The sequence below is a fragment of the Ictidomys tridecemlineatus genome, chromosome 12 (genome assembly GCF_052094955.1).
Source record: "Ictidomys tridecemlineatus isolate mIctTri1 chromosome 12, mIctTri1.hap1, whole genome shotgun sequence".
In the NCBI taxonomy this organism is placed as follows: domain Eukaryota; kingdom Metazoa; phylum Chordata; class Mammalia; order Rodentia; family Sciuridae; genus Ictidomys; species Ictidomys tridecemlineatus.
In genome coordinates this window covers 77,947,151-77,974,241 of record NC_135488.1, presented here as the reverse complement: position 1 = coordinate 77,974,241, position 27,091 = coordinate 77,947,151, and the positions used below count along the sequence as shown (strand labels likewise).

The 27,091-nt window shown below is 38.4% G+C and overlaps 1 protein-coding gene across 2 annotated transcripts in view; it reads left to right on the top strand.

Annotated features, from left to right (window-relative positions):
• Acyp2 (acylphosphatase 2) overlaps positions 1-27,091 on the top strand; it is a 149,808-nt gene that overhangs the window by 27,682 nt on the left and 95,035 nt on the right. The gene's annotated exons all lie outside the window — the stretch shown is intronic.

The window sequence follows — 27,091 nt, the reverse complement described above, 5'->3', positions numbered from 1 at the left end:
AAACTGAAATTCTATGTACCTGTCTATATATATTTTAAGCCCACAACAAATTTACCTTCAAGCATCAAAGTGCATCACATAACCTGTCAATCATGCGATTCCCCTAGGCCTGTCTCCCCCCATTCTGGGTCTAGATATGCTGCACAGCTGCCACTCTGGAGCTTCCCTTTGCCCTTTTTCTGTGGTGCAGGTGCCTGTTTCCTTAATCTTGTGTTTATATCTTTCTTGGTTTATTCTCTTATTTTTCAGAAACATGATTTTCCATAAGAGAAAGGAATTCTTTCAAGGAAAGTTCATGAAAGAAAATTTGCATCATTTACCTTCCTGCTTGACTGATTTGAGTCACAAAAAATTCTATGGTAAAAATAATCTGCTCAGAATTTTGGAGGCATAGTACCAAAAATTCTAGTGTTGATGTTAAAAGAGATTTGATGTCACTCGAATGCAAAGGATTGTTTGTTACAACTGTTTATTCCTCTCAGAAAACTCATTAGATGCTCAGTTTATCCCTCTTTTTCTGCATTTTTTATAATCACCTGATTTTGTACATATTTTAATTTAACTTTAAATACTGGTGTCTTGGAGGAGGAGAATGATGTGTGTGTGTATGTGTATGTGTACACACATATAGTAGTTTATATGTTATATTAGTATTTAATATATATTAACATATATTTAATATATATTAAAATATATTTTTAAACTTGACACATAATACTTGTACATATTTATGGGATAGAGTATGATATTTCAATACATATACAATGTATAATGGTCAGATCAGGATTGGTATATTCATGATGTAAACATTTCTTGTTCATCTGTAACGAGCCAAAATCCTCTCTATTAGCTACTTTGAAATATACAGCTAATTGTTGTCACCATAGTTATTGTATTGTGTTATAGAACATTAGAAGCTTATTTCTCCTATCCATGTAATTCCTAGGCTCTGGTAACCACTATTCTTTTCTCTACTTTTGTGAGATCAACATTTTCACTTCCACATAAAAGTGAGATACTGTGGTGTTTTGTACCTGACTTATTTCACTTAACATACCATCTTCCACTTCCATCCATGTTGCAGTAGATGACAGAACTTCATTCTTTTTATGGCTAAATAGTATTCCATGCTGTATAAGTACTACATTTTCTTGATCCATTCATTACCTGATGGACGTTTAGTTGTTCCATTTCTTGTCTATTGTGAGGAGTGCTGCAATGATTATGGGGGTGCAGATATGTCTTTGACATAATTGATTTTCTTTCCTTTGGATACACACCCAGTAGTAGACTTGCTGGATGATGTGGTAGTTCCAATGCTAGTTTTGTTTTGTTTTGTTTTGTTTTTTGAGGAAACTTCATGCTGTTTTTCATAATGGTTGTCCTAATTGACATTCTTACCAAGAGGGTCTGAGACTTCCCCTTTCTCTGAGAGACTGTTTGTTCTTTGACCTCCACTTTCCCCGCTTCTCCAGTCTCTTTTTCAGAACTTCTATGTGGACCTGATCCTCTGATTTTCAACATTTTTGTACCTTGTTTCTTAACATCACTCTCTGGGAAGTTGCCTTAACTTTGTCTTTCAACCTTTCTATTATTTTTGTTTATTTCTGTTACTGTATATTAGCCAGCTCCATTTCATAGCATATCATTCTTTTTTTTTTTCAAATACCTTTGAGGATATTACTTGTGTTTTTCTTTTTGAAAATTTCTTCTGCTTTTTGCATTATTTATGTGTCCTCTAGGCTCATTTTCTTTTCTCTCTCCTCTCCTTGCATTTTTAAAAATGTTTTGCTTTTTTTAAAAAGTGTTTTCTTTTTTATGTCATATTGCAGACTTTCCTTAAATCATATTGTCAGTAATTTAGTCGCAAATAAAAACAGACAGCCAGGAATAAATAGGAGTTGAAGGAAACCTTCCAACATGTAATTGTAGACTTGTGAACTTGAGGAACAGTAGGGAGCGGGTCTTTGTTGGGGTCCTCCAGATGTCAAATCTGAAGGTGCTATCTTCTGCAGTTCCTGATATCTCCAAATCCCGAGTCTTCTGGGCTTCCATGGGGTGAGCTGATTTGCTTCTAATTATTTTTCCAGGCCTTTAGGCTGAAGCATTCTTTGTTTTACTGCTTTCCATCTGCTTTTCTTCATATAAATATTTGTCAAAATCTTGTTCAGTTTATAGTTTTGTATCAGGAATGTTTTCAGCTGCAAATTAACAGAAAGTTGGACTTAAAATGGTTAAAACAAATAAGAATTCATTTTTTTTTTCAGTCAAGAAATCTGGAGGTACTTGGTTACAGGCCTTGGTTCAGTAGCTCAGTGATCTCAGGACCAACATCTTGGTGATTATCTTGGCCTTTCCTTATTGGTCAAAAAGGGGAAAGTGCAGCTGCATATAATACTCACAAGTAAGTCAAGAAAAAGGACAGAAGGAAAGGGTAAGGTTTGTGCTGCATTCCCTGGCCCACCCAAGAACAGACATCTATTTGTGCTTCATTGCTTTGCGCAGCATCATATGGTTACTCCTTGCTCTGTGACAGGGAGACTGGGAAACTGGTTGGCATATTGATACACTGAACAAGATTGATGTTCTTCTGGCCAGGAAGAAGGGAAGGGAAAGGGTACCGAGTGCTCAATAAACAATGTCTGCTGTATCTTTCATATTTTGATGCTGTAATTTTCATGGGATTTCAGATAAAATAAGATAAATGTGCCATTTTGTAATTGCACTGTGAAAATTAAATGAGAAAATGTGTGTAAAGCACTTAGGATGGTACCTGGTATATAGTAAGCACTCAGTAACCATTCTCACCACTATAAGACACATGGTGCTCCACTTTGTGCTTGTTTAGTGGCTGTTGGACTATTTGGGTAGAAATGCCACAAGGCTCCTAGCTATGTCCTTGCAGAAAAATTGGGCTAGAGCAATAAATTTGGTTGCCATGATTATGTGGATAGATTTGAGGCTACACACATGAATGGGATTATCCTGGGAGGGCCTGTGTAATGACAAGCAGGAAGAAGACACTGGAGAATGTAAATTAAGTTTAGCCAACATTGTGAGATGTGATGTCATTACAAATAAACATATTTAGGTTTTAAAGAATGAATTTATTTCTGTGGTACAACATACTATTTAAGGAACTGAGTTATCAGAAAATTGAACTACATAAGAGATATTACAGAAATAGTTATAAGATCAGGCAAAATGTGGCACATTTTAAAATATATATCCTTATTTTCTTCTAGTTATTAAAAAAAGAAAACCTTAAAAAATGCCATGATGCTGAAGTACAGAAAGTAGAGTTAAAATGTCTTTAAAAATATGAATTTGGTTTGTTCCCAGATTTTAGAAATGTGGAATACCACAGGGACTGTTACTTAGAGACAGCCTGGCTGTGATTATAGCAGCCCTGTTCTGTCTTACTAACAAGCCAGAAGCGTCCAAGGACTCACTGTAGATGTGTGTGTGTTTGTTTTCCTCTTTTGTGTTTTATTTCCTCAGAAAGAATAACTGATAACTTTCTTTTGCAAATTGCACTATATGATTCCAATTGTAGAGGTGAGTTCTGTCAACATTTTTTGATGCATAGGAACTATTTCAAATCTATTGTTCTTTTAAACCTACTTTTTTGGGGGGGCAAGATTAAAAATGTTTTCTATTTCTTAGTAATCATTTTAAATTAATGTATAGAATTATGACACTGGGCATAAGCCTTTAAATCCTCACATAATATATTTCTCTTAAAGACCGCATGGTAATTTTGCACAGCAAAAACCAATTGTATTTGGAGACAGTGAGCCAAATTCTAAAATTAAAATTACATCTTGATTGCTACAGATTTTTAAAACCATATGTCATGATCTGTCTCCTATACTTCAAAGGACTGTTAAGGACTGGAGTATGTATACAAGGAGATGATCAAATGGTTCCATGTCTGGAAAACCATTCATAATAGAAGGAATGCTTGAAAGCATGGGGGATATTTGCCTGGGGAAAAAAATACTTCAGGGAATCACTATAGTTTACATCAAGTATTTGAAAGGCTGATACATGAAAATGGATAGATGTTCTACAACCCAGAAGGCAGGGATTGTGGTTGTAGTAATGGGTGCATTTGCTTGTTTCTGCTAGCCCTGATAAAAGAAAATTTTTTTTTTCTATAGACCATCTAATGTACTTAATGGTGGAATTTATCATTAACTCGAAGCAGTCTAGATCAGGGATTGGCAACACATAGCATGTTGGCCAGAGCTGGCCTACTGCTTGTTCTATAGATAAAGTTTTACTGAAGCACAGCCACTCCCATTTATTTGTTTTGCCTGTGGTTGCTTTTGTGGTTCAACCACCAAGTTGAGTTGTGGTAACAGAGACTAAATGGCCACAAAGCCTAAAGCATTTACTATCTGACCCTTCACAGCAATGTTTGCTGGCTTCTGTGTAGGTATCTAACAAGTTAAGGGTGTTGTAAAAGTCTGACTCGTTGAATGGTGTGTTAGACTGGGTGACCTCCCAGGTCCAGTCCCCCTAAGATTCTGCGGTTCTATAGAGCTGACCATGTGCAGTGTTCCCAGTTCAAGAGTTAGAATAGACCTGTTCACCCGCGGAGTTGTTTTTACCTTTTCCAGAGATATGTGGCATTTGTATAAAACATGAAATTTGAACCAGATTCTGCTTTGTGAAATGACATTGTTTTGAATGTTGTAGCTGTTATTGCAGTTGATTGGAATGAAGCAGTAGATTTATGAACTGGGGGGAGTCAGATTCAAAATTATTTAATTTTTAAAACAGTACTAGGGATTGAACCCAAGACCTCACACATGCTAGGCAAGTGCTCTGCCACTGAGCTATATCCCCAGCCCTTTTTAAATTTTACTTTGAGACAGTCTCACTAAGTTGCTGAGGCTGGTGTTGAACTTGCAATCCTCCTTTCTCAGTTTCCCTAGCAGCTGGGATCACAAGTGTGTGCCATTATGCCTGGTAGTTATTTAATATTTTAAAAATAGTTTTTCTCTGGAAGATCATTAATGGTATGAATTTCTATGAAACGAGAATTACTACTTTTTCCTAGATTTTTCATCCAATAAACTCAAGCATTTTGCTAATATCTTTATGCATTATTCACCAAGATCCTTTTCACACAAATAGATGGGGCTATTAAGAGGGTTCCATTGGATGTTATATGGTTTTTATAGAAGACTGGATATTTTTCAGGGAAAAAAATTCATTGAGTAGCTGTAATTTTGGAAAATATATTGTGTAATCTATCTGATACACATTAATAGGATACTAGAAACTATCTTGGTAAGGTTGGAGTTCTAACACCACATTTTAGACCTCAAATACCATCATTTATTTTTCCTTTGTAATTTTACAGATTTATATTAACAAGACTTAAATGTGTGAATTGTGCTTTAAAATTCACATTTTATATATGTGAATTTATTAAGGTAACCATATTTAATGAAAAAAATGCATAACAGGACTAATTACTTTTTACTTTTTGCAGTGCTGGGGATCAACCTAGGGCTTGACACATGCTAGGCAAGCACTGTACCACTGAGCTATATCCCCAGCACTAGCATTAATTTCTTTAAAAAAAAATCAATAAGCTTTAGTTTTTAGGGAAGTTTTGGGTTTACAGAAAAATTGAGTGGCAAATACAGTGTTTTCCCGTGTATCTCCTTAAATCTCTCAACACCCTAGATCCCCTGTTATTAACAACTTGCCTTAGTGCAGCACATTTGTGAAAATTGATGAGCCAATATTAATATGTGATCATTGGTTAAAATCCATAGTTTACATTAAGGTTCATTCTTTTTTTTTTTTTTTTTGGTTCTGGGGATTGAACCCAGGGATGTTTAATCACTGGGCCACATCCCCAGCCCTTTTTTGTATTTTATTTAGAGACAGGGTCTCACTGAATTGCTAAGCCTCGCCAGGTTGCTGAGGCTGGCTTTGAACTTGAAATCCTCCTGCTTCAGCCTCCTGAGCTGCTGGGATAACAGTTATGTGCCACTGCACCAGCTATCCTATTTTTTAAATACCTTAGTCCTATACATTTTTCCTTGTGTATAAACATACACTCGCGTACACACACACACACACACACACACACACACACACACACATACACACACACACACATACATTAAGAATACACATAATCTGGGCTGGGACTGGGGCCCAGTGCTAGCGCACTTGCCTGGCATGTGTGAAGCACTGGGTTCGATTCTCAGCACTGCATATAAATAAATAAAATAAATGTCTCTCAACAACTAAATTCTTTTAAAAAAATCTTAAAAAAAGAATACATATAATACTATTGTAAAAAGGATCCAACTATCACTTGTAAACATGGGGTCATGCCGTACATATTGTTCTGCAACTTAAAAAAAATTAATTCCACAATATGGTATACTGTGGCTGTTTTTTCATGGCAGTAAATGTTCTTTTAAGTCACCACAGAATATTCTGCTTTATGGATAAATCATGGATTATTTATTATTCATCTGTTACTAGAATTCAGGTTTTTGCAGGGTTTTTTTGCTATTATGAATCTTATTATAGAGAGTGTCCTTATACACAGATACATGCATATCTTTTTCATTTATTTAGCCATTATTATTTAGTACCTATTATGTGTACCAGGCACTGTTCCAGAAAGTGAGATTCAGCAGTGACCAAGAGATAAGGTTAAGTTTCTTGTGGGGAGGCCTAGACTAGATGTTTTCAGATAAAGATAGTGCCAGGAAGGAAATGAATAGTGATGGTTTTTCTTCTTTTGCGGGGATGGTCAAGAAAGGGCTTTTCCATGGAGGTGACCTCTGAGGTGAGAGCTGCATAGTGAAAGGGAGGCTGCCCTAGCAGAGCCCTGGTGGAGCATTCTGGGCAGAGGGATCAAACAGCTGTGTGCATGGGCAGGTGGTGGGGCCCCATGCCCTGTGCAGGGAGTAAGGATGCAGTATGTGTAGAGGACCTGAAAACAACAGGAAAATCAACAACAAAATGTTCTGCTTTTATTACTATGTGCTGATAATTCTAGCCAATAAAATACTGCTTCCTAATGCCTTCTCTTACATGCCACTGACATTTAGTGTGTGTCTTTTTCCAAATTTTTGAAGTATTAATTCTTGGATATGGGTTAAAGGCTGTGTACAATTTAGATTCAAACTTGGGATTAGAAATTGGGAATTAAAAAAAATGAATACTGAGTAAACTAAGGCCACATGACTGAGGAAATTTTGTCATGTATTCTTATAAATAAAATATTGCATTGATTTAGGTGTTTAAATGAATTAAACCAGTTATCAAAATTAAAAAATATATAATTAAATAATATAACCCATAAACCTGTTTGAAAATAAATATGGATAATATTTTGATGCATTATGTAACTTTCTGCTTCTTTCTGGGAGATAATAATCAGATAACTAAAGGCTTGGTTTGATATTCTCCCAGAGTCATGTTTCGATTTTTAAAAAGCCACTCCTGATTAGACCTTCATTGGTAACAGGTGCTTTTTGCTAGGCTCCTGAAGTCACACTCCCTGTGATTTAAAAAGTTTCTCAAAATCAGGGACTTACAAAACTGAAAGTCATCAGACTTCTTTAATCCAGTAAGGGTCTGTGGGAAGAGGATCTCTTCTTTCATGTGAACATGGCACACCTGGGTGGTGGTGGGTCTCAACTTCAGAACTGGACCTCAGAAAGGCATGAATCGGCCCCTTTTTGGATCATGACTTACTAGGAAGCCATTCATTTTGTTATAATATTTTTTATTTAGCAGATATTTGTGGCTTGATCCATGATTCTCTTCCAGGTGTTGGGGTGGGATCTCGCTGTGGTCAAAAAAGTTCAACTTAGCATAGGCTGTGAATTACAAGGGTGGAATTTGGGGTGAAGCTGGGGGAGCACATTTGAAAAAATGCTCCTCTCACCTTGAGAGCAGGTCAGGCCAGGCCTCTTCTTCCAACTTTTTCTGCCTCTCTTCCTCTAACTGGGTTTTTGTGCTCCCTCTTCCTCCCTTAAGATTTTTGCAAAGCTTTTTCTCCTTTCCTGGAATGGATGCTTCATTCCTATCGCCCAGCCTTGTTGATTGTTCCCCCTGCACCCTAGTGTCGCCTCTCCCTGCAAGTTCTGCTTCTTCACTTAGCACAGCAATTATGGAAGAATTACTTGCCCCCTATCCTCTAGCTCCACCCCAGGAGAATGTTTCCAATAGCTCCATAAGTAACAGGAAACCTGATAAACAGCTGGCTCCAACAGATGGGGGTTTATTCACTCACTAGAAGTCAGTGGTCTTGGAATTTATTCAGCTCATCATCAGCATCAGGATCTGTGTCTGCAGGAATCTGCCCTTTCCATGATGGCTGTAAGATGGCTGCTCTGGCTGGAAGCATCACACCCTCATTCAAGGCTGGAGGAAGGTGGTTCTGGGTCAGTTCCTTCTTATCTGGAACACACACTCTTTCCCAGAAGCCTACAGTACACATCCAGCTGGGGCATGCTTCCATGTGGGTGCCAAGGGCCTTTCCCAGTTGTGATTATTAGCATTTCTAACCACTGGTAAGGAAGGGAGAAGAGGGGAGTGGTATAAAGATGATGTTGGGTTCCCTATTCAACAATATCTACCACGCCTCTCAAGACTCAAAGCTCCTTAAAGGCAGGGATTGCCGTGTTCTTTCTTGAGTTCCCAATACCTAGCATAGTACCTGCCACACGGAATGAGTGGTGACAAGTATGTTAGAAAGAGAAGGTAGAGGTACCAGGACAGAATGTGAGATACAAGGGCACTGAGCTGTGACATTAGGGACAAGTGCCAGGAACATAGGTGGATAACATGAGCTACTGGAAATTGAGGCTGGAAAGGTAGATTGGTGTCACACTGTGAAAAGCCTCACATGCCATGTTAATTTGTGCTTTCTTATGTAGTAATGAGGAGTCATTGAAAAGCTTCAGGCCAGAGAGTGATGCAGCGAGACCTGTGAGTTAGGATATTGACGCGTTGATAACTGGGCTCAGAACAAGAGGAAGAGAGATTGGGTTCAGGAGACTGGTCGACCGACCATATTATACTGTAGTTTGATAAAGGAGAATAAGAATGACTTGGGGGAATTTGGCAAATGTAAATTTATAATCATCTAGAGTAATGATTCTCTAAATGTGACCCCAGATCAGTAGCATCAGCTTTACCTGGCTTTAACTTGGGAATTCTTAGGCCCCACTTGAACCTATTGACTCGGCAGTTTTGGGGGTAGGGTCTAGCAATTTGTCTTTTAACAAACCCTCCAGGTGACCAATTTACACTGAAGCTTGAAGACCACTGAATTAGACCATGGATGCTTAACTATGGAAGAGAGCTTAGAGACAGACTTCCAATATAGCGCACCCAGTTTGCTTATTATGAATCCTTGAGAGCTTTTACAAGGCCATTAACTTGCCACCGTCCTCTACTCCCACCCTCAACAGAACAACCAAATCAGAATCTCTGGGACTGAGGCATCAGTTTGTAGCCAATGCTCCCAGGTGGTGCCTGTGTGCAGCCAGGTCTCAGAACTACTTGTCTCATCTAAGCCCCGTTGATATGAAAACTCAAGGTTAGAAGAGGAGTTGCTCAAGGTCATTACAGCAAGTTCAAGTAAGAACTGTGACTCTTGAATCAATTTTAAGTTGTCTTTCTATGATGCTTTACACACTATCCCAACAATTTTATAATTTGCCTTAAGATAATCATTCACTGTGACAAATATAACTGCCAGATTTTTAGAAGAAAAATAGTTTATAGATAGCATCCTTAAAAATTCATTTCTCCTTTATGTTAATAGGATTTGACACTCTAGAAAGTTATCTTATTTTTGTAAAAATTGTGAAAATACATATTTTGAACATTAATGGAAAGAATATAGATGAGATATGAATAAATGGTGCTTTGTGTGTTGAGTAATAAGAACTCTTTTTTTCAAACTCTAGGTGGAGCTCTTTGGTTTTTATACATATTGTTTTATTTAGAATTTTGAGAGTCTTTGTTTTTTAAAAAAGAGCTATTTGGAATTTTTGTTTTTAAACTTAAACATTTATAATAAATATCTCCAACATTCCTCAGCTCACTTTTTCTATTTGTTTCAGACCCATATAGTTAAAAACTTATTTTCATTTCATTTCTGGGACAAATCCAAATCTAAGTCTCAAGAGAGTTGTTTTCCAATCACGTTAAATTTCTGTTGTTATCTCATAGTATGTAATGAACTGGACATGTTTCCCATGTTTATTGTTTCTGATAATCCTCAATATTTAAATAGAATTCCTACAAGATGGGTCTCCCTTTATAAACGATGCCAGTAGAGAAAATCCCTGTGGATAATACAGCTGTTGCTATAGTAATTCCTTCAGCTATTTTTACCCTTCGTGTACAAAGGAGTTTTAACGGCTATCTTCTTGTCACATGAATGAAACATTTTCAGCCACTTCCTTTTCCCGACCCCTTTTACCAGTTCTCTCTCCTCTCTTTTATTGGGAGTACACTGGAGCAAAACTCCCAAAATATGAGGTATGTTATTTTTATTTGGTTCAAGCTAGTGATGTGTTTCCTGGACCAGCAGTACCACCATTGGCATCACCTGGAAGTTGATTAGAAATTAGGGTTCCCTTGCCCCACCCCAGATCTACTGAATCAGAACCCCTGGGGTTAGGGCCCAGCAATGTGTTCAACCACTGGCATAGGCTGTTTTGAAAGCCTAAAAATATTCCTTCTGTGCAGTCAGTTGTGCCCTGCCCCCACCGGGCTCTGTGTTTTTCAGAAAACCCAGCAATTTTGTTAAAAGGGCAAGATTCTCATTCAATAAGTTGGAGATGGAGCCCTGGTATCCTGTATTTTCTAACAAGTGGCCAAGAAGTATGGAGTTGGCTTGTCCATGGACCATGTTTTGCATAGTGAGAATAGTGACCAGCCAAATAGCACATGGTAAAACTGATACCCATGCCCACACAGAAGAGTTATCTACAATTTTTGAGCATATACTTTCATTTGGAATGCCTAAAGTCAGTGAATTTTCCTTTTCAATCATAGTATAAAAACACAAGTTATGGAATATAATGCTTTCTAGTTTAAAGTGACAAATCTTATAAAATGCTGTAATAGATTATTGTTTGCCAGGATCTATGTCTGGGACTCTGTTATAATTAGCAGTGGGCAAACCTGAGGGATTGCATTTACAAAAAAAATGAGAATCCGAATCATTCATAGCGTTATGAAGCTCGAGAGAAAATCCTGAAGTCTGTGAGGAGACTTCACACTGTTCAAACAAAGAGAAGTGGTTTGTAAATGTTTGGAATCATTCATTGTTTTTTCATTATTTATTGAGCACCTGCCACATGAAACATTGTTCTAGGCACTTTAGGAAACAATGATAACAAAAAAGGATAAAGTCCTTTATCTTGAGGAGAGTACAGAGTACTTTAGAAAATAAAACATATGCCAGTGAAAGTTAATTATCAATATAGGGAATATTAAAGAAGTGCTGTAGAACCTCACACTCAGACTAGCTAATGATACAGGAGGCTGAAAATATGGAGTCTGGCTTGGGCTTCAGGAAGTGGGCAAAATTTGGATCTTCAGAAGAGAAGGAAGACAGGAACAGGAAGCATGTTCCAAGAAAGAGAAGATAGTTTGGGCTAAGGTATGGCTTCCATCCTGAACCACAGGAACTGCACACAAGAACTGGGTGTTGGAGGATACTTCATGCATACCCAGCAACTCAGAAAGCTGAGGCAGGAGGATCACAAGTTCAATGACTCCTAGGCATCTTAGTGAGACCCTGTCTAAAAATTAAAAAAATAAAAATAAAATGAAATGGGGTGGTAATGTAGCTCGGAGGTAAAGTGCCATGGGTTCAATCCCCAGTGGGGTGTGAGGGGAAAAGAAAAACAATCAACAACAACAATAACAAAAACCAGCTCAATTTCTTGTCAGGGGGAGATTATAAAAATGAACCAGAGCCAGATTAGTGAGGATTTAACTGCTAGGCTTATGAGTTTTGACTTAGTTCTTTGTGTACTTCAAAGTACTTAAATAGTGCTTTGCACGGGGGAAGGCTGACACAATCATTATGATGATTCAGGAAGAATTGTTAATGAAATGCGAAAGATGAGGTGGAATGACAGAATGGAGGCAGACACGGTTGTTAAGCCACTGTATTGGATGTGAAGGGATGAATGAAGAAAATATGAGAGACAGGAGAAGGGACAATATAAATAGGTTAAAGAGACGTCAAGGAAAATTAGTCCAGGTTGGCGATGTGGTTCAATAGTAGAGCATGTACTTAGCATGTGTGAAGCCCCAGGTTTGATTCCTAGGAAAAATAAGAAAAAGAAAAATTAATTTATATGAATGACAGCCATACATATTTGGGATCATATGTCGGTCTTTTGAGGTACCTCTTGTAATCAGCCTAACTTTCCAGTTGTCTTAGAGACACTGTATAGACTAGGTGGCCTAAGTATAATTGCTTTCTAATGATTTGAAGCTTTATATGTTATTTCACTTATATTTACCTTTTTGATTTTGTGTCTTCCTTTAGGGTCTGCCTTATTTCCTACAATCATGACTTTAGAGACAGGGTCTCACTGAGTTGCTTAGTGCCTTGCTTTTGCTGAGGTTGGCTTTGAACTCACAATCCTCCTGCGTCAGCCTCCCCAACTGCTGGGATTATAGGTGTGCGCCTCCATGCCTGGCATGAATATGTTTTGAATACTGACAGTCACAAATTCCAAAGACACCCTCACCATAAACGCACTTTAGAAACAATAAAAATTCTTTAGGGCTTTGAGCAGAAGGAAACTACATAAAAAGGCGATGCCAAGTGTCACCATGCCCCATCCATAGTAAGATGATTGCCTCAGGGTGGACGGTAGCAGGAAAGCACTCTGAACTAGTCTTCCTGTGAGTCTCCCTCCCTACCCCTACCCCTGGGGAAAGCCAGTGCACCTTGGGCTGCATATGTAGGAATCTTCTGGAAAGAAATCCAAGTAAATCTTTATCAGCAATTACTGGTTATTTTGCAGATTCTCTCTATAAAAGTCCTTGGAGTTCACGAGGATACTGAGTTAGAGCCATCCAGCATGACTGTTGTAGAAAACATAACACCTTACTACACCAAAACATACTCGTGTGACAGTTTGAAGTTCCAATTTAGATAATCACCCAGGGATAGTAAAGCCTCACCCAGTGGTGTCTCCCTGGTATTGTTCTTACCTGAGTGCAGCCTTAATTATTGACATCTTGCTGTCTATCTGGTCAGTCAGCCAAGGAGACCAAAGTGTGGGTGTTCCACTTGGCCATGGTGGAGCCATGAAAAGTCTCTTCTACAGCATGAGCTGATACACTTATTTATTTATTTATTTATTTATTTATTTATTTATTTATTTATTTATTTATTTTAAGAGAGACAGAGAGAGGGGGACAGAGAGAGAGAGAATTTTAACATTTATTTATTTTTTTCTTAGTTCTCGGCGGACACAACATCTTCATTTGTATGTGGTGCTGAGGATGGAACCCGGGCCGTACGCACGCTAGGCGAGCGTGCTACCGCTTGAGCCACATCCCCAGCCCTGATACATTTATTTATTAAGCTGACAGATGCAGTTCGTAGGCTGGGAAGGCAGCAGCCCCCCTCAGTAAGGGACCCTACTTTTGTTTTTGGTTTTAATGCTTCAGACAATTCCATTTGATCCAACTATCACAAAAGCTAGATGGGAATCCTTAGCACCCTTCCTCATTACTGTATCTGTTGGCCTGTGACCTTTGGCCTCCGGCTCTCCTTGAACATAGAAGTACCCACATTTATCACCGCTGGCTTCCTCACCAATCCCTGCTGCATTTTGTTTGTCAAAACATTTTTGGGTGTTGATTTATTTATCTGACACATTCCTTATTCCTTCCAGCTCATCAACTAAGAAAATTGGCAAACGTCATTTCTATATCATTCTCAAATAATTCCAACACTGAACAGGACAGGACCCACTAGCATACCCTGGAAACTTCCTCCTCTTAAACACATATAGACAGGTTTATAAAGATGCAATGACACAAATCTTTTGGACAATACATTATTACAAATACATAGACAAATGTGGGAATAGCATGATGAACATCTATATCTAGATTTCACAGTTGTAGTATTTTTCTACATTTATCTCACAAATATAGACACTGATATTTTTCTCTGTTTTGAATAAAACAGTTGTAAAAAACATTTGGAAAAAGGGTCTGTTGGAGATATTTGAACATGGCTGAGTATTAAAGACCATAGGACTTAGTGTTAAGTTTGCTAGGTGTGATACTAATTATTTTATGGAAAAAATATCTCATTTTTTATAGCTATCTACTAAAGTTTTTGGGTGAAATGTGATATCTATAATTTTATTTAAAATATTTCAGAGTGTCATAAAGATCAATCCAAAGTAAAGGTAGTTGGGTAGCCATATCTGAAGGGAGTCAGATGTAGTGGCCAAATGATCTTTTTGTCAGTCTATACTGATGCAATTTTTGAGTCTGGAATATTTTGAGAAGTCCTAAATAGCAAACTACCTGCTAAAAACTACTACATAATGTATAAAAGGGAAATCTTCATCCTGTTCTTGAGCTCCATGCCACCCAGAGCTTCCCTCCATCTCAGTTCCCTACCTCAAGTGTTATTATAATTTATAATGAAAAAATTGTTTCTATATTCGGAGGTAGACTTCTGGAAAGTGTTTTACTAAAATGTCTTCTTTGCTTATTGGCTCCTTCAAAACATCTCCTAGATAAAATCACCCTGTCTGGCTGCAGGTGTAGCTCAGTGGTTAAGTTCTTGCCTAGCATGTGTAAGGCCCCCAAACACCACTGTTCCAAATCTGCTACATCAGAGTAGCCAATAAAGGAAAAGAGCACCATGAATGTTGGATTAGGAGCCGTAAAAAGTAGCTAGATATCACCAAGGGAAGTGTTATTAATATAATTTTAGATACATTACTAAGATACTATTTAGACAGGTATAGTAGAGTGAATTATTGTTATATATCTGCTGAGTTATTTAAAAAAATACAAATGATGGTAAACCTTGAATTAAACCAAGAAACTCACTGAATTTAATAAAAAGGAAGAGCCGTGAAAATGAATATAAAGTATCTCTTGGGAAAATGTAAAATGGATGATAAAACACTAGTATTGTAGGGGATGCATTATATGGAGAGCGGACTCATTGTAGTGTGGCTGTGTCTATAACTGTTAGAAATAAAATTTAAAGTGCTGCCCTTTTCTAGATAGCTGAGGATGGGAAAAGCAAGATTGTCAGAGCATGCTTTCACTTAAGTGGCATATAAAAATGGACAACCAAAATGAAGCACTACTGAGATGAATCAAAACTTTGGTTTTGGCACCAGTTTCCATTCCTTTAAACTCAAAATTTGTGAAGTTTTTCTGCCCAAAGAATGAATTAGATATATTTCAGACACATTTTTTCTACCTAAACTTTTTTTTTTTTTTTTTTTTTTTTAGAAAAAAGAAAAGGAAGTTTTATCGCTTTGCTAGCAAAGGAAAAATACAGGGAACTCCTGTCCCAGAGGCTATGATTCTCCTCATGAGCAGGAACAGGGGGTGGCTTTTAAAGAGGTGACATATGTAGCAAAGGTTATCTTCTACGTGTTTTCTCTTGGAGTTGTAATTCACTTGTTAATTTGGGAGATAGCCATTTCTGAGATCTTTTGGTACCATCCCCAAAGTCTGCATTACTTTGTTCCTATGGTGGGTGTGTACTCAGGGACAGAGAAATATGCCTAACATGGGGAAGAAACATAATCCTATATTTCCTGAGATGAGGGACGGGAGAGATTCAGGAGGAGCAGGGAGATTCTACCTCAGGCAAACTCACCCATCTCTAAACTCTGGCAGTTGGCTTTCAACAAGTTTACCAACCATCTTGCGTGGAAGTGGTTCCTTGGAGAGCCAGGCCTGTCCAAGAAAGCTGAAGCAGGGGCTGCTCTTGAGTCCCACCTGGGTGCCAAATTTGTTGCCTTCTATCTAAACATTTAGATAGTACTTTTATATTTTTGTAAATTATAATCATCCCATACCCCACCTCAACCCAAGAAAGTTATTTAGCAGAGGTTAATTTTTTTTTTTTGACAACTCCAGCTGTGATTTTACCAGCCACTCATCTAGGACCAATGGACATGTGTAGACTCATCTTTGTGCTAATAACGAGTGGCCACTGCATTCTTGAGCTCTTGTGTTCTCATGTGTTATTCGTGGTTAGATCTGTGTGGTTTTGGAAATGAGGAAAAACACTCCATTCACAATATCCTCCAAAAAAATAAAATACTTGGGAATCAACCTAACAAAAGAGGTGAAAGATTTATACAATGAAAACTACAGAACCCTAAAGAATGAAGTAGAAGAAGATCTTAGAAGATGGAAAAATATACCCTGTTCATGGATAGGCAGAACTAACATCATCAAAATGGCGATATTACCAAAAGCTCTCTATAGGTTTAATGCAATGCCAATCAAAATCCCAACGGCATTTCTTGTAGAAATAGATAAAGCAATCATGAAATTCATATGGAAAAATAAAAGACCCAGAATAGCAAAAGCAATTCTAAGCAGGAAGTGTGAATCAGGTGGTATAGCGATACCAGATTTCAAACTATACTACAGAGCAATAGTAACAAAAACAGCATGGTACTGGTACCAAAACAGGCGGGTGGACCAATGGTATAGAATAGAGGACACAGAGACTAACCCACAAAGTTACAACTATCTTATATTTGATAAAGGGGCTAAAAGCATGCAATGGAGGAAGGATAGCATCTTCAACAAATGATGTTGGGAAAACTGGAAATCCATATGCAACAAAATGAAACTGAATCCCTTTCTCTCGCCATGCACAAAAGTTAACTCAAAATGGATCAAGGAGCTAGATATCAAATCAGAGACTCTGCGTCTGATAGAAGAAAAAGTTGGCTCCGATCTACATATTGTGGGGTCAGGCTCCAAATTCCTTAATAGGACACCCATAGCACAAGAGTTAATAACAAGAATCAACAAATGGGACTTACTTAAACTAAAAAGTTTTTTCTCAGCAAGAGAAACAATAAGAGAGGTAAATAGGGAGCTTACATCCTGGGAACAAATTTTTACTCCTCACACTTCAGATAGAGCCCTAATATCCAGAGTATACAAAGAACTCAAAAAATTAGACAATAAGATAACAAATAACCCAATCAACAAATGGGCCAAGGACCTGAACAGACACTTCTCAGAGGAGGATATACAATCAATCAACAAGTACATGAAAAAATGTTCACCATCTCTAGCAGTCAGAGAAATGCAAATCAAAACCACCCTAAGATACCATCTCACTCCAGTAAGATTGGCAGCCACTATGAAGTCAAACAACAACAAGTGCTGGCGAGGATGTGGAGAAAAGGGTACTCTTGTACATTGATGGTGGGACTGCAAATTGGTGCGGCCAATTTGAAAAGCAGTTTGGAGATTCCTGGGAAAGCTGGGAATGGAACCACCATTTGACCCTGCTATTGCCCTTCTCAGACTATTCCCTGAAGACCTTAAAAGAGCATGCTACAGGGATACTGCCACATGGATGTTCATAGCAGCACAATTCACAACAGCTAGACTGTGGAACCAACCCAGATGCCCTTCAATAGATGAATGGAAAAAAAAAATGTGGCATTTATACACTATGGAATATTACGCAGCACTAAAAAATGACAAAATCATGGAATTTGCAGGGAAATGGATGGCACTAGAGCAGATTATGTTTAGTGAAGCTAGCCAATCCCTAAAAAACAAATACCAAATGTCTTCTTTGATATAATGAGAGCAACTATGAACAGAGTAGGGAGGAAGAGCAGGAAAAAAAAAGATTAACTTTAAACAGAGACATGAGATGGGAGGGAAAGGGAGAGAAAAGGGAAATTGCATGGAAATGAAGGGAGACCCTCATTGCTATACAAAATTACATATAAGAGGTTGTGAGGGGAATGGGAAAATAAACAAGGAGAGAAATGAATTACAGTAGATGGGGTAGAGAGAGAAGATGGGAGGGGAGGGGAGGGGGGGATAGTAGGGGATAGGAAAGGTAGCAGAATACAACAGTTACTAATAGGGCATTATGTAAAAATGTGGATGTGTAACCGATGTGATTCTGTAATATGTATTTGGGGTAAAAATGGGAGTTCATAACCCACTTCAATCTAATGTATGAAATATGATATGTCAAGAGCTTTGTAATGTTGTGAACAACCAATAAAAAAAATGTCTGTATACATTTAAAAAAATATATCTGTGTGGTTTTTATCTGTTTCTGTTACATTTGAAGCATACCCATGAGAGCCATGCCCCACCCCTCCTTGAATTCAACTTCTAAGCTATGAGCATTGCTGAAATAAATGCACATATACTCACATTTACTTGGCTACCTCTTCAGAATACTTAATAAACAATCCTCAACCTGTAGGAATTTAAGATTAGCTCTGACCTACCAGTTCTATCCATGTTACTCTAGTCAGCATTTAAACAATACACAGGAAAGGTCACAAAAATTTTTCAAATTTTTTGCTAAAGAAAAATGTTGCCTTTTATTTCTATAAATTAATTTTATTTTTTATTAAAATATAACATGGCTATGTTTAAAAAGTTAAATAGTGCTAAAAATATCAAGCAACAACAAAACATCCACCACCCCTCTCCACTTGTCTCATAAGTGGTAGCTCTTAAATCACTGCCTTTTTAGGTATATTATTTTACTTTGGTACCAGGGATTGAACTCAGGGGTACTAGTCCACTGAGCCACATTTCCAGTCTTATTTTGTATTTTATATAGACACTGAGTTGCTTAGCACCTCGCTTTTGCTGAGGTTGGCTTTGAACTCATGATCCTCCTGCCTTAGCCTCGCAAGCTGCTGAGATCACAGGCATGCGCCACCACACCCAACAAACTTTTTAGATATTTTCTAATGACTTCTTATCATATAGATGAAGATGTAAGTCTCCTATGTTACTTATACTACTCTTTCTTTTCCTCATTTCCCAGGTATGATTATAGATGACATTTGTATAAATTTTTTCGTACTGGGGATAGAACTCAGGGGCACTCTACCACTGAGCCCAGCCCTTTTTAGTTTTTGAGACAAGGCTGGCTAAGTTGCCAGTGTTGGCCTGGAGCATGTGATCCTCCTGCCTAAGGTTCCAGAGTTGCTGGGATCATAGACAAGCACCACCTTGCTTGGCTCTCCTATTCCTTCAAAGCCTGAAAAGACGTGTAGCTGCTGATTGTCCTAAAATGAGGGGGAGGAAGAATCTGCCTCCATTCATTTCTACTTTTAGAATTTGGTAATACTTAATGATATTTAGTTGCTAATTCTAGGCAATAGGAAACTTTATGCCTGTCACAAAGGTGCTTATTAAAACAGTGTTTATCCTAGAATAAACACAATCTCTTTGGTGGTTGGAAGCATGTTCATATCTCCAGCTGAACTGTGAAGTCTTGGGGCAGGGATTGTGACATGGTTTCATAAAGAATAGGGAGAAGGAAAGGTTAGGATTTGGACAGGAAGGAGGATTTCTTTTTCCCCATTAACCTTTATTCCATCTCTATGTGATAACAATGATCTTATTGTATATTTTCAGAAATACTGACGTATAGCTATAGTTTTGAGTCATTACTTTTATGTTTCTTAAAAGAAAAGTAATTGGTTCTCTATGTGTTCTGTTTGGTGTGTTTATTGAAGGTGACTGACTGCAAGACAGAAACGCTGTATTTGTTCTGAAACTTGGTAAGAGTGGAATAGTTAGGAGATGACTTTGGATTCAGAAAAACCTGGGTTCATATATTCTCTGCTATTTAGAGCTACATGATCATAAAAATTTTGCTTAATCAGAGTAAATTTGTGCTGGTAGGTTTGATAGAAACATTAAAGGAGGAAACAAACATGTAAAACAACTAGCTCAATTCTCAGTTCGTAGAAGCCAAGCTAAATGCAAGAACAGAGCTTGCTTATGACTCTGTATCCACCAGCATGTAACCATGCTTTGCTGTAATACCTAGTATAGGCACACTTACGCATTTTTCAAGTCTTTATCTATCAATAGCAATTTACTTTTTAATCTTTAGTCATCCTATTTAAAACTGTAAAAAACTAATGGAGCCTCTAATCTGTGGATATTGATCTTTATTTATCTTAGTTTAATTTTTTTTGTAGTTGTAGATGGGTAGAATGCCTTTATTTTATTTGTATATGGTGCTAAGGATCAAACCCAGTGCCTCCCACATGCTAGACAAGCACTCTGCCACTGAGCTACCGCCCAGCCCTAGATATTGATTTTTAGTAAACTTAAAAATAGATAATCACATTTACACAAAGAGTACTTTAAATAAGAGTTAATACTATACTGACAATGAGCTTGGGATTTATTGAGGGTGGAGACATCAGGGTGCTCATAAATGCTTTCCATGTAAATCAGATTTTTTATCTTTTTTAAAGCAGCTATATATTTTTAACAAGTATAATTATACAAAAAGCTGCGAAGCATTTTTTTTTTTTTTTGGTACCAAGGATTGAATCCAGGGGCACTTAACCACTCCTTATATCCCCAGCCCTTTTGAATTTTTGTTTTGAGACAGTACGTCCTAAATTGTTTAGAGCCTCACTTAATTGCTGAGGCTGGCCTTGAACTTGAGATGCTCTTGCCTCAGCCTACCAAATTGCTGGGATCACAGGCTCATGCCCAAGGATCTGTTTTATACTCTTGGTCTCTTGACTTTATCATTTTAAGTTCTGGAAATTCTGGAATGGAGCATTTGCAGTCAAAGGTCAGGGGAGGGTCTATTCAATGCCCTGCAGACCCTTCTGCAAATCTCAGTAATTCTTCCTTGCCTGACACAGCCGCCTCCTTGCACAGCTGTGAGAAGCAGCCTCCTCCATCAATCACAAAGGGAAACCACCAGGGTTCACCTCAGTCATTTACTGGAGCAGCTGGTTCTGTGAGAGGCTAGCCAGACGATTTGGAGACCTGTGCACTTCAGACTCCTTGCACTTCCTCCAGTGTTTATGCCTAACAGGGGAAATGCCTCCTGAGTAGATGCCCTGTGTCCTGCGCCAGTGAGAGGCTCTAAGTGGAAGTCTCTACCACAGTTAGCCTCATATTACCTCTCTTTGTATATAACCTGTTGGTGGGGAATGGTGGGAGTACTTGAGGCTGAGCATGAGGCTTGTGGATTGATTGCATATTCCAAAGGTTCACTCAGGCCCTTCACGTTTGGTCTGACAAGCCCCCAATACAAACCCTTTCAATCTCATGATTGTGAAAGGGCTTTACAAATAATGAAGTACATGGGCTGGGTTTGCAGTCACACATTTCCTCTTAGTGCTGAATACATTGAATGAAATATGAGAATGTTATTTAAAAAAAAGCTAGCTGTTACTTATCTACTGAGAATTTTAATTCCTGATAACCAAATATTTACCCCCTTTATTAAGCAAATTTAGCCTACTAAAGAATAGTTATGTCCACAAATTTATTATTTATTTCTATTCTGCCACCTATCTGGGTGTCAAAAATCACAGGGTGGCATTGGTTGCTAAGTATCTTATTGACCTACTTAAGAGCAACATGGCATTTTCTCTGTTCATGAAGGTCAATTTTCACTAGCATTATAAACCAAATTAACTGAAAGGACTTAATTTCTTTTCAAATAAGTGCTTTTTCTTTTTTTTCACCCTGTAAATTAGTGACTTTAAAAATTTTGAACTGGAAATTTTAATAATAGAGTAAGGAGATCTAAGCTGCTTTGGAAGTTGTACTTGTCAATTCTATTTTTGGTTTCTTAGGAAACGAGTTAAAAACAGCTTTTAAGTCCTTGATACATTTCTAATTACATTTCTCTTCCTTCTTTTGAAAGGCTTGTTTTTCTTTAAAAAGGGGTGGGGTTCTTTGTCTCTAGTAATTGGAATATTGGTTTTAAAAATTCATGTTCCCTCCAACCATGGTCATTAAAAATCTATATATAAATGCTTGCAAAGGGCTAACACAAAAGTCAGTGCGTTAGGCAGAACTTTTAAAATTGAGGTTGTTTAGTGTGATCATGAGCTTTTTTGTTAACATATTAGCAACTAAATTCATGGCCTGGGTTGAATTTCCTTCTCCCCAAATCATCAACCACGATGACAATTCTTTCACAGTGTAACCCCTGACAGGGAATGGGTACAGAGACAAACTTGGCCTCACACCTGGAGGAGGGGCTGTGTTCAGTTGAGTGGAAGGAGAAGAGGAGGTAGGGAAATTAAACTTCAGCAATCTCTTGCTGCCTGGGCCCTACAGTGTGTAGCTCATGGACCTTGAGTGTTACAAGGTATACATGTTACCTAACTGATTTCCGTTCAGTTACATCTTTTCTCAGATGCTTTAGAGATGAAAAGTAGAAGGAAATAGGAATTTTTCAGATTAGTTGCTGCCTTTTCTGGGGGAGTGTGAACCAAGGGAAATATCTCAGTCCCTCAGCCTGTTTTTCCTTTTGATGCTTTTACATTGACCAAGTGGTTATTTATTTATTTATTTATTTAGGGTACCAGGGATTGAACTCAGGGGCACTCGGCCACTAAGCCACATCCCCAGCCCCATTTTGTATTTTATTTTAGAGACAGGGTCTCACTGAGTTGCTTAGCGTTTCCCTTTTGCTGAGGCTGACTTTGAACTCACCATCCTCCTGTGTCAGCCTCGGGATTATTACAGGTGTGCACCACTGTGTCCGGCAGACCAAGTGGTAATGAATGACTCTTCAGTTGCTGTTTCCAAGTTCCAGAAAGATTCTTATTGTGCCTAGCAAACTGTACAGGCATGGGGAAAGTGCTCCCCATGACTGTCTTTTTGTGCCACTAACACTCCAAGTGTAGGGTGTTCTTGGGGACTTTACCTGGAACATTCTTACCCATCTTCACATGACTGTCTCCTTCTTGTCCCATATCACTTCCCTAAGAGAGGACCTTGCTGGTGTTACTCCCTGTCACTTCACTTTTATTTTCACCATAGTAATTGTTGTCATTAAATATTTTTGTATTTATTTGTTTATTTCCTCCCAGAATCTAAGCTCTGTAAGAATTGGGCCTATACCCTGACTTGCTTAAGGTTGATCCCCATCATCAAGAGAAAGATTAAACCTTTTTCTTTAAGGGGCCAAAGAGTTTCTGTTGCAACTACTCGACTCTGTCCTTGTCGTCTCAGTGCAGCCACAGGCAGTATGTAAACCCATGAATCAAGCTGTGTTCCTTTCTTTGTGGATTCTAACATCTGAATTTCCTATAATCTTCAGGTCATGAATATTGTTCTTTTGATTTTTGTCTAACCATTTAAATATGTAAAAGCTGTTCTTAGCTCACAGGGTATGCAAAAAGAGGTGGCAAGCTAGATTTGCTGACCCCTGAGGAAGAACATTGGCTAGCACTTATTGCAATTATTATTATAATGAATGAATTGATCAAAAAGGGAAAGGAAGGAATTTTCACATGAAGAAATTAATACGTTTAATCCTGAAAGTAGAGTGAGAGAATATTCCTCTAAATTAATCCTAAATAAATAGAATGTTCTGGAAAGATAAGAATCATATCCTCTCTTTTGATATTCTCTATCAAAGAGTATGTGTGGCAAATTGAGCCTAAGCTGAGTCAGATATGCATAACTTTTAGATTCTTTTGTGAATAATAATAGCTGTCAATGGAATTTGTGGTGGCATGGTTAGCTGCTCTCTCACAAAATAGCTACCAGATAATAATAAAAGCAGGATTCAGGCAAAATTCAGGCACAAAGACAGGGTATTCATTAATCAAACATTGATTATCAAGTGACCCAAAGCAATTCATTCAGAATTTCTGAAAATCCAGTGAGGTCCCAGTACTGTGTTCTTGTATGTGCTTTGAGTCATTGTTGTAGTCTACTTGTGCTGCTGTAACAAAGTATCTGAGACAGAGAAATTTATGAAGGATAGAAATTTGTTTTCTCACAGTTCTGGATGTTGGAAGGTCAAGATCTAGAGGCTGGCCTAGCAAATTCTGTTGTTTCATGAGGCTTGCTCTCTGCTTCCAAGATGACTCCTTGTTGTTGTGTCTTCTGGAGGAGGGGAACACTATCCTCACATATGAGAAAGTGGAAGGGCAAGAGTAAGTTTCTTCTATAAGACTTAATCCCACTAATGGGGGAGAAGTCCTTACGGTCTAATTGCCTTTTAAAGGCCCCACCTCTTAATGCCATCACATTAGCTATTAGGTTTCAACTCCTGAATTTTGGAGGAAATACATGATACATGCTATGAATTGAATGCATACAAAATACATTGAACGCAGACATGACATTCTAGAGGCAGGATCCTGTAGTCAGAACTCCTGTGAAACCAAGAGCTGGCTATGGGAATAATTAGAGACTAAAATCTCTGATGTTGTATCTAATGGTGCTGCATAAGCATCATTGGATTCTCATGTAATGTTCATGCAAGGACTGGGGAGTGTTTAAATCATTTGAGCCAATCTACATATCTCAAAGACCTTTAATTCCACCAACAATAATTTGTTTTGAACATTTGTCATGCCAATTAAAAACTCACTAATTGACCAATTAAAACCCACTTTGACAAGAAAGTATGCTAATTAGCAATGAATTATTGATCTGGGTGGCAGAAGGATTTGTTGCTGCTCTTTTTGAATGTGGCTAAAAAAATATAACGTTAGCTGCCCCCTCTGGATGATGTTTCTTGATAGAAAGTTACCTGACAATCCCTGATCATACTGATTAAACTGAAGTATTAATGGACATCATAATAATGGCCTATGATCTGACTTCATTTCTTATACTCTTCTCTGGACACCAACCTTTGGTCATGTACATCTACATTCCAGTGGGAATCACAAGGGAAGAGAATGATTTGTTCTAAGTCTACCAGGAATGTGAAGATTACCAAAAAAGAACAACTCTAATCCCTCCTTTTTAATATACATTTACTGATTATCAAATGCATAGGTGGAAGACACTGCCAGTCGTTCCCCAGTTTCCAGCTGTTTCCTCCTTTCTTTACTAATAGAAGCCCTGAATTTAAATTGTACACATTGCTCCTATGTCCTGAATGTTTGTGTCCCTTCTAAATTCATGTGCTGAAGTCTAATCCCTAATGTGATGGTCTTCAGAGGTGGGGCCTGTGGGAAGTGATCAGGTCATGAGGACAAACCCATTATGGATTTAGTGCCCTTATGGTTCAGGAGGTACCTTTTACCATTCTGCCATGTGAGGACACAGAGAAGGCACCATTTATGAGAAACAGGCTCCTACTAGACTCTGAATCAACTGACACCTTGATCTTAGAATTCCTAACCTCCAGAACTATGAGCAATACATTTCTGTTGTTTATAAACCACCAGTCTCAAGTATTGTGTTATATTAGCCTCAATTGACTAAGACATCCCTCTAGCATAAAAACTATATTTTTTCAGTGTCTTTGAAATTTGCATGGCTACATAAATAATTCTGGCCAATGGAACATGAATGAGTGAATTAATGGGTATACTGTTTGGACTGTGCCCTTGAAAGCAAAGGGCATGCTCTCTACCATTGTTTTCCCTATTTCCTGCTGAAATTTGGATATGAAGACAAGATTTGCAACCGCCATCTTGAACCAAGAGATGGAAGTTGTACATTGAGGGTGGCAGAAGAACCAGATGTAAAGGGCCAAGTCCCTAATAGTAGGTGAGCTATCACGCTGGGGGAGGACTGCTAGTTTGAACTTTTGCAGGACAGAGAAATAAACTCCAATTTATTTAAGCCATCATTTAAGTCTCTCTGTTACAACATCTTAATTGCTCCGTATCCTAATATCCTAATATAATATTTGTTCTACAACATTTGGAACAGAGAAGTATAAATAAAGAAACAAAAGCTGGAAAAGACTTTTCCACAATTCTGTCTCCCAGAGTCAACCATTGTTAACTGCCATCCTAGTGGATATTGTGGTGTGTCCCCCAGACACTCCTTCAGAATGACACGCTCCGTCCCCCAGTGCCAGCAGTGTTGGCTGATAATGGCTCTATCTAGGCATTACTTTTGGTCTCACGGAGGAAGCCTGCATCCAATAACCCATTGTTGAGGGGGTACAAAGCCCCACCTCCTTGCTTCCATTGGTAGAACTCTGAAAGGCCATCTCAACTCTAGATCCCCAAGCTTGCATGGTACTTAAGGCCTCTGTTGCAACCACATTACACTTTACCCTCTCCCTCTGGCAATCCTGCTTCTCTCTCCACCCACCACACTGTTCCCAAGGGTATTCCATAACAAGTCTCCCACATTGAAATCTCTGGCTCTGAGGTGGGCCATGAGACTTGACCTATGTCCTATGTATATTAACAAATTATATTATAGTACATCACTGTGTTTTTCACTGAATGTTGTACTGGGTATTCTCCAGGTGTGCCTCCAGGTCCACACTCCACCCATCTCTACCCAGCTTGGTTGGGGTGGCTCACCTCTGTGAACCACATCAGTGAGTTTCCTTGCCCTCTGTCTACTGGCTGGATGCCACCTATAGAAGGGACTGACAGGAGATCATAGAAAGACCGAGGTGTTTGTTTCCCATCATGTTTGCCAGGCCGTGGGTTGAAAGAGGTATCTTTCTTCTAAGTCCATAGCTCCTGCCATGAGCCCGCTGTACAGCCAGGCGTGCTGTGTTTTGCTCAGGGAATTGTTTCCTCCCTCCCCTTTCAGGCCTAGGAGTGACTCCCCAGTGTGACTAGCCCTGGGATGCTTCACCGTCTCTCCTTGTTTTCCTTTATCCAATTGCCTGCCCCTTTGCAAACAGTCACTCTTCTCCATCACCTTGTGTGAATGTGCCATCTATGTCCTGACAGAACCATGACAGATGAACTGAAAACATTTCCCTACTTCCCAAGAATTCTTTGAAAACATGATTTTCATTGGCCACATACAGTTCTGTCATGTAGACTTAACCAGTATTTCTAGAGCTAATTCCCCATTATTGAAGTGTATATAAAATTTTACACTGATT